The sequence below is a fragment of the Sinohyriopsis cumingii genome, chromosome 7 (assembly GCF_028554795.1).
Source record: "Sinohyriopsis cumingii isolate HCF-2022 chromosome 7, ASM2855479v2, whole genome shotgun sequence".
In the NCBI taxonomy this organism is placed as follows: Eukaryota; Metazoa; Mollusca; class Bivalvia; order Unionida; family Unionidae; genus Sinohyriopsis; species Sinohyriopsis cumingii.
The window spans coordinates 61,723,411-61,735,221 of record NC_142967.1 but is presented as its reverse complement, the minus strand read 5'-3'; the positions used below and the strand labels follow the sequence as shown (position 1 = coordinate 61,735,221).

The 11,811-nt window shown below is 36.4% G+C and overlaps 1 long non-coding RNA gene across 1 annotated transcript; it reads right to left on the bottom strand.

Annotated features, from left to right (window-relative positions):
* Positions 1-5,409: 5,409 nt before the first annotated feature.
* LOC149795368 (uncharacterized) lies at positions 5,410-11,603 on the bottom strand. Its single transcript, XR_016422105.1, has 2 exons — positions 11,363-11,603; positions 5,410-5,623 (listed from the first exon to the last, which is right to left on the bottom strand). It is a non-coding gene; the product is annotated as an uncharacterized LOC149795368 (long non-coding RNA).
* Positions 11,604-11,811: the final 208 nt, after the last annotated feature.

Genomic DNA, 11,811 nt, shown 5'->3' with positions numbered 1-11,811 from the left:
ATTCTTCATAGTTTTTATGGCATACAAAGAATCCGTTCAGGTTAACTTTACTCGCCTCCAAAAAATATCTTTGGAGATGGTGGTCCAATTTCGTTCTGAGATCACTGCTTTTCACTGGTTTAACATAGTTTAAAAACTCAAATTCTTCTGCTTCTTTATAATCGTTGGACAGACGTACATGCAATAGCTCCTTCAGAAGACAAAGCATGTCGCCTAGAAAGAAGGATTTCACAATTTTCAAGCTAACCCTTGTCACTTTAATCGACGAACGTAAACTTGAAAGAAAAGCTAAACCTAAATCAGGCAAAGCTTTGATTTGGGCCTGGAATCCTTCGACGATAAAGAAACTATCGTTGGCAACAGTGGGAAGATGTGAGCCCCTTCTATCCTTATGAAACAACTTGTCAATGCGTATTGTTTGGCCATCCAGAAATCTGCATTTCAACTGAGCTACACTCTTTGGGTCAAGAATTTTTTGGGAAACAGAATAGGCAAATGTTGCATCGACATATGGTAGTACTTTGCGATATCCCGTACCTGTGCAAATGGCAAAAGCACCCTTCCAAGTCTCGTCGCAGTTCACAGCTATAAGAATAAATATTTCTCTTGTGTAAGTTTTTACGTAGTCGTCATTGTTTCTAATATAGCTTTTCATGACATGAACCAAATTACACTTTGACTCTTTTGCTATGGTAAAGAGTTGTACATCAAATCCATATTCATGCGGGTTCCAATTTAATTCAATCTCTTCAAATTTTTCATTTAAATACTTTTTCAGTTTTTGTAATCGGTCCCATCTAAGCCTGTATATACTAGTGGAACAAAGTTTTATCTCTTTTTCCTTCAAATCTTTAGTCGATGCTTCGCCAGCCGTTGTTGAAAACAATTTTTCTTTTGCCTCTGAACAAGTGACCTCACCTAGTTCTGACATTTGTCTGTCGTAACATTAACCTCTGCCTTTAAACTTCATTAAATTTAACCACATTCTGTAAGCATTTCTATCACTACGTCAACTATACAAAATACATTTTTTACCAAAGTAATTTCGATCTTTCTTTTGCATTCGTTCGCTAAGTGCGTCTTTTCCCGCAATAAATTTACTTATCCTTTTCCTTTTTGGTCTTTTCCTTCAGCTACAAAGAAAAAAGGTATATTTACTAGACATAGTGTTACATGTATATTTATTGTATATATTGTTACAGGTAAAAACAAAATCATACAATCAATGATATGCTACAAATATATAGGTTTATCACGTAATTGAATTGTCTTATAACCCAGTACGTATTTAATCAACAAATATTGGAAATCATCCATGAAATGAAATGATGAATGGAGACAGATACTCGTTTCAAATGGGGTTTTTTCGTTGCTTTTATTAGAATTAACCCGGCAGATTTCTTCAGAGAACATTTTAAGTATCAATTATTTCAAAGGAAATGTTTCGATCGACGATGTTATTAAAGTTATTGAAGTTAATGTAACACCTGGTGCACCATTAAACAATTATGAAAAGGAAAACTGGTATTCAAAGGACGAAGGGAAAGGTTGATCCGATAAAAAGATAAAGAAACGCTATCCCTAAATGTTTCATGTTTACAACCATACATGTATATATGCATGTAATTCTCTATCTCTCTCTCTCTCTCGATATATATATATATATATATATATATATATATATATATATATATATATATATATATATATAAGGTAAATGCATGCATATTCAATAAATGTATTGTTACATGTATAATCAAAATATTCCATGATTGATATTCTTCAAAGATATATGTCCTCAAATTGTGCCAAATTTCAAAAGGTTGATCATGTAATAGCGTTGCCTCGTAACCCAGAATGTCTTTAATCAGCAAAGATTGCAAATCATGGATGAAATGATGAATGGAGACAGATACTCGTTGAAAATATTTCTTTTCTTTTAGTTTCCTTTCCAACAATTAAGCAGGCATATTTATTCAGTTGTTATTTCAAATATCAATTTATTCAAACGAAATATTTTGATGCTTGATATAACTGAATGTTTTATAAGTTAATGCATCCACTGTGCACATCATTAAACAATTATAAAATGGAATGTCGGTATTCAAAAACGCGAACGGCTAGGTTCATCTAACAAAACGATAAAGAATATATTAGAAGCTTAGATACCTAAAAAATGATAGGATAAAAGCAAAAGCCGTCGGAAGAGTTCCCACCACTATCCTGCACCCACTGGACCCAAATATAACATACGAAAGCTATCCCATAATGTTTCATTTGTAACACATGTTGGGGTGCTATCTCAAAGCGCATTACCTATTGGAAAGTTGGGATTCGCCTGAACCACTCGGTGTACTTCCGGGCCTAGCAAACTAAAACGACCTTACATCTAGACTTACCCGCATGAATTAAATACTAATATTTATTATCTTCTTTGAAATTTCTAGTATAACATTTGTCACATATTTATGTCGTTGACAGACGAGACGAAGCTAGTATCATCGTGACAGGGGTTTGAGATTTCCTATTCCCAATCCCTAAACCCCTTCACATGACTTTTCCCCACTGAGGATTTTTGCTCACGCGTGCCTTTGTTGGTTCTAAACCGTGTGAACACCGCAAGCAAAGTTAGCGCGAGAAACCTTAGTGAGCTCGTAAGCCGATCAATATACGCTGGCAAAAATTTACTCTACTTTTATTGTATCAGTTACCGATGTTGGGTCGCCAGCGCTCCGCTTCCGTGTTTGTAAGCGAAAACGTCGGTGGTTTGTAAGCCATATCGATACTGAATGTTACCGACATGACCTCGTGTACAAAGCATCAAATTATATCCGTCAACGTGAAGACGTCGAGTTCATCCATGATATGAATGCAATTGATACGACATTCGGGGAATAAATCGCCAATGGATCAGAAAACATGGCTAAAGCTGCACTTGGCGGTTCTTAAGATCCGTTCTTGGCCATGAGTGGCGAAGCCCCCCTCCCCCACCAGCACTTCACTCTTTGGAGTCAAATCATACTATAAAAAATATGATTTACAAGCAGACTATGCCCGTGATATACCACAGTCAGCGTGGGTAATGGAAAGGTGAAACTGCCATTAAAATTTACCGAACGTGGCAATAGTTACTCACGGGGTAGCTTAAGAGTTGTTTGCCAAACAAACGTTTGTTGCAGATTTACCTACCCACACCAAGGAAAATTTCCTGTTGATGATTTGATGCGAAAACGCCCAACGAAGTTCATCAAGCTGAACATTTGTTTCTTCCACATGACTGGGTACGCGGATGCGAACGCGGACTTTAAAATACATATAAATATGCACTAACCGTCATAAATACTAGGAATCTGAATCGTTGACGTCCGCGATTCAACCTGTGTGGCATACGCGTTCAAACATATATATGCGCGCGGATCGCTAGCATGGCCGTTGCTGCTGAAGGTGGACCGGGGCAAAGAATTTCTTGTAGTTGTTGCTTTGTGGTTGACGAAACATCATGTGCTGTTTCGTCGTAGACATGTCATCATACATTGCGAGCAAGTCATTCTGGAACGATTCAAACGTACACTTTCGGAACGATTATTAGGGCATCAGTACGCTCAAGAACTGTCGATTCAAAATCGGTCTAGCCAGCTGATGACACTGCTTCGGTCGCTCATGGCGGCGTTGAATAATGAAACAAAATGCGTGAACCAACTACAGCGTGCACAAGCGATTCAGCAGAAAACTCAAGAGAAATATCAAAATTATTTCTCTTGGAAAATCCACTAATTCACAAATTAGCATAAATGAACTTTTTATCATTATGCCAGCAGCTTATTTTATTTTTCCAATGGCAAGTCAATTATAACAGAAAAGTTGGGTCAGATTTCAATGCAATTCAATTATGACAAACGTTTAGTCAGGGTTCAAAGTACAGTACTAAGTTATTGTGTGTAACTCTAAATAGACAGATGTTGAATATGAGGAGGTATTTTATCGCGATATGAACTCATTTGTGGAACAGGGATTGAATACATAATTGTCTGAACTAGTTTGATATTAATCTAGTTCAGGAAGGTCACTTATATATTCAATGTATCATTAAAGTAACTGGTTTAACTGCACTTGAATATACAATAACACGCGCCTTAACATAAATTTTAAATTATCGAGAACACGTGATAAAATGCACAGCTTTTAATAAACTTTGCCTGAGTAATGGAGAATGGCTAAAGTTTAAGCTACCTAAGGACAGTCTGAATATTACAAATATGATTACATCATTTTCTTTTATAGTGCTTTTAGTGTGAATCGCTTCATGTCAAATATAAGAGAAAAATGAGTCAAAAATTGTAAAACCGATGTACTTATTGCTTATTCGACATTTCAAATCAAAGAGAGAAAAATGAACGCAAAGTTAATTTTTTGAAAATTTATGCAATATAGCCCCTGTAAGTTGTGAAATCAATTTACGCATGACTTAATAAAATTACTACACTGTACAACGATAAAAACTAATTTATCCAGTGTTTAAATGCCATACATAAAACAACAAAAATAACTAGTTATCACAAGTACAAACAAATGTCATCAAATCACCAATAATATGTACTTTACTTGTACGAATAAGTGTCAACTTTTTCCCTATACGTGGCCTATTCGACACACCGTACAATCCAATATATACATGAATAATGTCATATTCACCGTTTTTAAACATGTTGCGCTCTACTTAGTTTAACATTCACGATTAGTGACAATCGTGACATCAAAAAGAACTGAATGAAGCACCATCCTGTAAAGTATACCTCACATGTTCAGTTTGTAATTTTGTTAGAATGTATATTTTTCTGAATTTGATTCACTTTCTTCTTGTTCTCAAGTAGTGCCTTCTCACACACTAGTGGAAACGTATACCGCAACTAGAATAGTTCTAATACTTCTCATCAAATTCAGTACACATCCCATTTATGCATATATATAAGGTCTATTTAGGATTAAAGAAACTAATAGCAAGTACTTTTCTTTAGCTTTAGATGGGTATTAGGGGCCCCGAGTGGCCGAGTGGTCTAAAGCGCTCTTCGTTACGGATCACTGCCATCTCACCTCTGTCTGCGGCGGTTCGAGTCTAAGATTCAGCCAATGTGGGCATGTGAGAAAGCCTGCCAGTAGCTTCTCGTGGGTCGGTGGTTCTTTCCGGGGTTTTCCGGGTTCTTCCTCCACCATTAATACTGGCCGCCATGTATAGCCTATCGTGCTGAAAAATGGCGTTAAACCCCACAACAACAACAACAACAACAGATGGGTATTAAGCACGAAAGACTGATGAAACCTGAAGATAAAAATTTTGGCGGATTAATATTTAGAGAAGTACATACGGTGATAGATGAGATGAAACGAAGAAAATGTAAACAATCAAATAAGTCGTTTTATAGTATGTATTTCAGGAATGTTTCGCAATTCTCTTTGATATGATCAGTACCGAATACAACCTTACTTTCAATATGGGTTACAGGTATGTGTGTAATACGACTGTCAATCAAGGGACCTGGTTAACTGGCTGAAGACCAATATGGCAGCCCCCATTACCTGGCATCGTGATGTTTGCCACGTGCATTGTGCGGAAGGCTCAATGTATCTGAAATATATAACGCTCGTTGCATCTTGATTTGTCTTCATGAAACAATATATTACAATGTAAAAACTCAATACTATTTCAATGCCTGAATTCTACTGCGCGCAAAATACAGTATAAAAAGTGTCTATTTTAGCTCATATAAATACATTCTACGTAGAACAGATTACCCCTGAACATTTAAATGACAGTCACCACACCCACCCGGTCGTTAAGCCAATTCGTATAACCCTTAAGAACAAATGGCTGATGATGCCAGAAGATATAAACTTTGGCGTTATCAATATTTATAGAACTGCATGCGGTGAAAGAAGAGATGAAAAAGATGTAAAATGAAAACAAGCAAATTGGTCATTTTATAATACGTATTCCATGAATGTTTCTGAGCTCTCTTCGCTATTATCTGTACCGACCACAACCGTACTTTCAATATGGAAAGTTTGACAGCCATCAGTTACAAGTATGCGTGTAATATGACTGCCAGTAAAGGGACCGGGTTAAACAGAAGAAGACCAATATGACAGCCCCATTACATGCTGTCGTGGTGTTTGCTACGTAAATTGTACGCAAGGCTCAATGTATACGAAAAATGCAAAGCTCGATACATCTAGTTCATGCAATAAGACAATTACAATGCAATAGCTCAAGACTATCTCAATGCCGTGATCTACTGTGTAAAATGCAATATCAAATTGCCTATTTTAGCTTGTATACATTAACTGCAAAATAGATTGTCCCTGAACAGTTTCTTAAATTAGTCATTTACAAACTGTCACTTATTAGGTAATATACGTAATATTTGGCTATACCACACCCACCCACAATGTTGATTATATTCGTATTGCCAATATCCCTTAACTGTAGTACGTACCTGAACCTACCGGTTTACTTGCACGATCGGGTTGTTGTTGTTGTTGTGGGTTTAACCCATTTTTCAGCACACGATAAGCTATTTATGGCGTCAAGTATTACTGGACGAGAATTGAAGAACCCGGGAAAACCCTGTAAGAAACACCGACCCACGGAACGCTACTGGCAAGCTTTCTCAAATACCTACATTGGCTGAACCCAAGACTAGCCCAGGCGGACAGAGGTAAGATGACAATGATCGGTAAAGGCGAACGCTTAGGTCATCAGCCACCCGCCCTCCCAATTGGTGGATTGAATTATTATAAAATTAAAACCATTAAACGTCAGATTTTCGGAAAACTTCGCTTATTATTATACCTATCTACAGATTCGGCGGCCTAATTGTTAAAGCGTCCGCCACGGATGCGGTAGGTCGCGGATTTGAACCCCAGCAAGTCTGGGATGGTTGACCTGGTGTCAGGATAATGAGACTGGGTAGGACATGATGCTACTTGTCTGCGGCATGATGCCCCAGTGCTAGACGTCACTGTAAACTGCCAAACTGCAGACATCGTAGCTATATCACTGAATTATTTTTTTTAAAGCTACGTAAAAGAAAAAAAATCCAAATCCGAATAAGCATCAGTTATTTTGCTATTTATAGCTCATGCACGTCGTGTGCCTTACGGTCTGAGAGCAACGTTTAAAAATCATGCCAGGGGAAGGTCAGAGAAAACTGAATCTCTCTCTCTCTCTCTCTCTCTCTCTCTCTCTCTCTCTATATATATATATATATATATATATATATATATATATATATATATATATATATATATGTGTGTGTGTGTGTGTGTGTGTGTTAACAAATTCCTTTACAAAGCAAACTATCGAAAACATGTAAGACTTTTCCATAAAAAAGCAAATCGTTTGACTGTGACTAACATACAAGGGGACTGAAAACATCCTACCATGCCCACTAGATATCACCCGTTCTCTATTGTTATGCAGATTATGCTATTGATGGTACATTTTTTCTCCTGTTTTCTGTCAATGAACATAACAACAACGTATCCGTCTGTTAATAAAAAAAAAAACTATAATAATGCATAGGTGTACATGGACAGCTATGCAAAAGTTTTAGAAAAATAGGTTAAAATATGATTTTTAAATTTGTATAAAAAATTTGCATTATGGCTTTTTGCAAACAACTTTGCAAAACTGTATACAAGATACATTTTTAAAAAATTGCTTTTAAATTATCCGTTCTCGGTACAATGAAAAATGCATCACTACTACTTTTAATTCAATAATGGATTTTATTTCAAAATGTTGCAACATGACAATTGAAAATCAATGATTAAATGAAAAATTATAAATCTTCTCACTGACATTATCTTGGTCACTATCATAAAATTGCAACAAAGGAAAAATATATTAGAATGGAAGGGATGGGTTAGGAGGACTGGAGGAGGAGTGATACTGGTATCAACAAAATATTTAATCTTGATTTTAAAAAAGGAATGGTATAAATAATATAAATTTATTTCTCAGCAGAATATCATTACAGCTAAATTCAAATTGTCGCCCTGGTAAGCACAGATGGGTTTCTAGCCTGTTGGCAAATTCACCATTGCTACATCTTTGCTCTTACTGCTTAAAGGAGACCAGAAACCAATGGAAATATAGAATAATAATAAAAGTACTATAGAAGAAAACCTTATTCTGAAGTATCATCTGCGACTGTAATGCCAATATTTAAATATTGGCCTATCTTCTAGGAGCTGAATTTCCGTGACCTCGTATGCAAAATTTCCGCGCCTATTCGGTTACTTTCGGGATGTGACGTCATAGTAGCGACTCCAGCAACCCAAGTGGGAGTTGCCAGAGTAAAAGACAATACCGTTTTGCGTTGCTTACGGATGTAATAGAACATTAAGAAAAGCCTGTGAACATATTTTTTTTTCTTTTCCGAAAGATAAAGGCATCATGAAAGAATGGGTACATTATTACAAACGAGTCGATTTCAAAGCAACACCATACAGTACTATGTGCACGTTACATTTCTCAAAGGAATGTTACGAGAGGGATCATGAAAAAATAGCAGCTCAAAGATACGCAAATGCTAGGCCTAGACTAAAAGTTGGCGCTGTTCCAGACATACCTTTGAACATTTTAAATCCTGGGAAAAGCGTTAAACGTGTGAGTTACGAAAATGGGCAGAAGGACGAGTAAGTGACCACAAAATGCAACAATCAATCCACATATCTTTTATCTGAAACAGCAGTGCTAAAAACAAATCTGATAGCCCGACACCCTGGGCCCCTTCTGGTTTTAGTTCCGGCCCATCCTGTATTCAAAGTGAGGTGCCCGTCAGGCTTGTCGAAACAAAAAGTGTTTGCCTGAGGAAACTTTGATCGCGCTGGTGAAATGAGTAAATGTATTTTCAAGATGTTGACATACATGCCTTAACACGGCACAATCTAAATCAAATCACCACTGTCGTAGGTGAAATTTAGATTTGATTTTAATCAAATCGAAGCTTTGCTAAAAATAAGATTCTAAACCTGTCGTGTTTCAAGAAAACACAATTTTCAGTAATCTTATAAAAATTAAATTTTAAAAAAAATGCATTGTATACATGTAGTATGCATAAACGGTAATCTGTATTAATTGGAACTGATATAAAACTATTCCTTGGGCAGTTTAAAAAGGAGCGATTAAAAAAAAAGGTCAAAGTTTCACATTAACTGTCTGACAATAGAACGGGGGAGGGACTATTGACCCCCCCCCCCTTGCCCCAATGTGCGACCGCCCATTTGACTTGCCTTTTCTCGCTGTGATACGCCTTATTATTCCCCCATGACAAGCCCCTTTTTGCATACTCTGGTCAGTTCTGGCTAAATTGCAAAATAGCTAAAGTTTTGATTTAAGTACGCAAACAATAAAGCCTGTGTGACTAATGAACAGTATCCTTTTCCTTACATTGATCTTGTGAAAAGGACTGCCCTTCGGACATACTTCCAAGAAACCATGTTCGACAGTGTGTGTATGTATAAGCACCAGCAACTGATTACCAAATAAACGATGCCTATTTTGTTGTTACTTACGATGCCATGGACTTCATTTTAACAGTTCAAATCTGCAGTCACAAGTTACCGTACATCTGGCAACTGTTTTTCTCAAGTTTTATGCCCCACCTTATTTTCTTAGGTTTAAGTCTTAATGCATGTAACACTGTTTGCTGATTAAAATATTTATTCAGAATTAGTTCTTTCGGGCCACATATACTGCATGGTATATTTTGTTTTATTCCTTGTAATTTAATCATGGTAATTAAACTTTTCATATACGGTAGAGGAATGTCAGGTGTTAACTGGCCGAGTTTCTTTGGCGGAAATGGAGATGCGATTTTGTTTGCAGAGAAAATTTCAACGTGATCATTCATGTAAGCTAATTGGTGACAATTTTATTCTTTTAATTATTTTCTTTTACTATAGTACTGTTGTAGTTGTTTAAAAAATCTGAAATTTACTTGAATAATGTTTAATCTTCACGTTCTATTTACTGAAGAAGAAAAAAAAAAAAGAAAAAAACTGTTGTATGATATTAATTATTTCGTCCAGTGCCGGGTTTAGACGTGTGTGCGTGTGATTTGAATTTTTAACGTAGCTTTAACAATTTTTCAGTCATATCGCTACGATGTCAGCAGTGTGGCAGTTTAGACTATGGATGCATACCTTATATTTAAAAATGGTTTGGGGTTGGGTTTTTTCTTCTGACAAATGAAAATTGACAGACATAATGTAATAATCGGGACTTCGCTGCGCAAAATTGAGAGATATTACGAGATCGGGATGTAGATGAGGAAATACCCCCAAAATCGGGAGGTTTTTCTCCCGGCTTGAGAGTTGACAGGTATGAACTGTCCGGGCTTGTGGAATTTCATTCAGGACTTTAGTTTATTTAAGTCACCAGCCCGGGGCCTGTGCCTAACAAATTTCTTTTAGTACTTATCAGTACAGTACATAAACTATTATATCAGACTGCAGATTCAACTTTTGAATGTGCAACCCACATGTGGTCTCCTGTCTGCCTCGTTCGCCAATGTTTATGTTTGTATTCGAGGACTCGCTAGTATAGCGTCACGGTACCACGTGATCTGTCGTCTCATTAAAACTCGGAAAAACTCGGCAATTTACGGAATCGTGGTATCTTCCACGCAATATAATCACTACCCGCTTACGATATCTCATTTATAAACATTGCAGTCGAATTAAAATCTGTAGAGAATTACATACGTAAAAGGAAAATTTTGATTTCTAGTCTCCTTTAAACGACAACTGGGAACCTCATTTGCATTGCAGAGTGAATCATGAATGAGAGAGATCTGGAAAGTTGGGTGACGTTTTAAAATCACATTGTCATATACTGCCCCTGCATTTCATATGTGCACTTTTGTAACAAAACTAAAATAATTTCTTTAATATCAATGTTCAAAAAAGGGATACAATTTCATATTATATATTTACAAGGCTTATGTATACCGATTTTTCAAACCTGATACAATACACACTATCCTTATCGGTCTGTTTTACCATAGTACATGGGCGTACGCAGAATTATTTTTTTTGGGGGGGGGGAGGACGAACATGAAATGGTTAGCTATTAAGTTTTACGGATGTAAGCCAAAACATGTTTAGAGGTGAAATCCGAGAAGGGAAGGGATGCCATAGTAGAGGACTTATTGTAATTTTATTGTCGTAATGTCAAAATAGGAACAATACTTTTATTATCGTAATGTCAAAGTAGGAAAAAGGTTTTACTTTAACCACACTTCTTACGTTAAAGAGATTTTTTAAGAAACAAAAGGAAGAAACATTTATGTTTACTCACCTATTTGTTGATAAATTATAAACAGGCTGAACTGTATCATTCTGCTTTTCTGCCTAAATGATCCATGCCCTATCCACGGTGTCATTATTCCATGTTATTGTCACCACTCACACGATAGATATGTAACACTTTTGCACATTTCTGCCTTACATATTTTATACTGCATTTAAATGCTACGTGTCATAAAATTATAGCTGATCCATCTGTAGGAAACACATTTACTGCAAACTTACCAATGCTAGCATAGAACGTCTCGCCGGTTCATACCACGTGTTGTAAGCAGTGGCATAAGGATACTTGATTCGTCATTTATCATAGTACCATTTTTTTTTCTCCAAAAGGACACTTATATTAAGGTTTGGTGAAATAAACATACCTTCTAATCCATCTTTAGGATGAGTGTCATACACTGTCATAGAGAGCAGTGTTAGAATGCCAATTTAAATATG